The 637-nt window shown below is 63.7% G+C and overlaps 1 non-coding gene across 1 annotated transcript; it reads left to right on the top strand.

Moving 5' to 3' along the window:
* The first annotated feature begins 284 nt into the window (after positions 1-284).
* Positions 285-436, top strand: LOC112207439 (5.8S ribosomal RNA). The gene has a single exon (XR_002941882.1). It is a non-coding gene; the product is annotated as a 5.8S ribosomal RNA (ribosomal RNA).
* Positions 437-637: the final 201 nt, after the last annotated feature.

Here is a 637-nt window from a genome sequence, read left to right as displayed (position 1 = left end):
TGGGGGCTTTACCCGCGGCCGTCGTGCCATTGCACGTGTGCCGCGCGTGTGGCCTGTGCTCTGCGCTGTGGGGGCGGGAATCCCTGGGCGCCCGTGGGGTGCTGTCAGCGTTCGCCCCCCGTGGTCGGCACCGCCTCCCTGTGTTGTGAAGCCTTCCGACCCCTCTCTAGAGTCTGGTCCTGTTGCTGTCTGAATGGCCGGCCTGAGGTAAACCCTCTGGGGGACCTGTTGTGCCAGTAGGGCCTCCTGGTGTTGGGGGCGCCCTCGCCAAATCCACCTTGTATGACTTTTAGCGGTGGATCACTGGGCTTCTGCGTTGATGAAGAACGCAGCTAGCTGTGAGAACTAATGTGAATTGCAGGACACATTGATCATCGACACTTCGAATGCACTTGCGGCCCGGGTTCCTCCCAGGGCTATGCCTGTCTAAGTGTCGCTTGCCGATCAATAGTCCCTGGGGTTGCCTACGGGCTCCTTGGGGTGCACAGCTAGGGGTTCCCTGGCATGGCCTGCCGGGGCACTCCGTCCCCCCAAGTGCAGACCGGCGACGTCCGCCCTCCTCTGCCACCCTGCCCGCCCCTTCTAGCTCCCCCCACAGGCCCTGTGTGGTCACGCATTGGGTGGCATGGGGAAGGGG

This window comes from Pan troglodytes, chromosome 11 (assembly GCF_028858775.2).
Source record: "Pan troglodytes isolate AG18354 chromosome 11, NHGRI_mPanTro3-v2.0_pri, whole genome shotgun sequence".
NCBI classification, from domain to species: Eukaryota; Metazoa; Chordata; class Mammalia; order Primates; family Hominidae; genus Pan; species Pan troglodytes.
The sequence above is the reverse complement of the archived record's forward strand: the minus strand, read 5'-3'. Positions and strand labels throughout refer to the sequence as shown.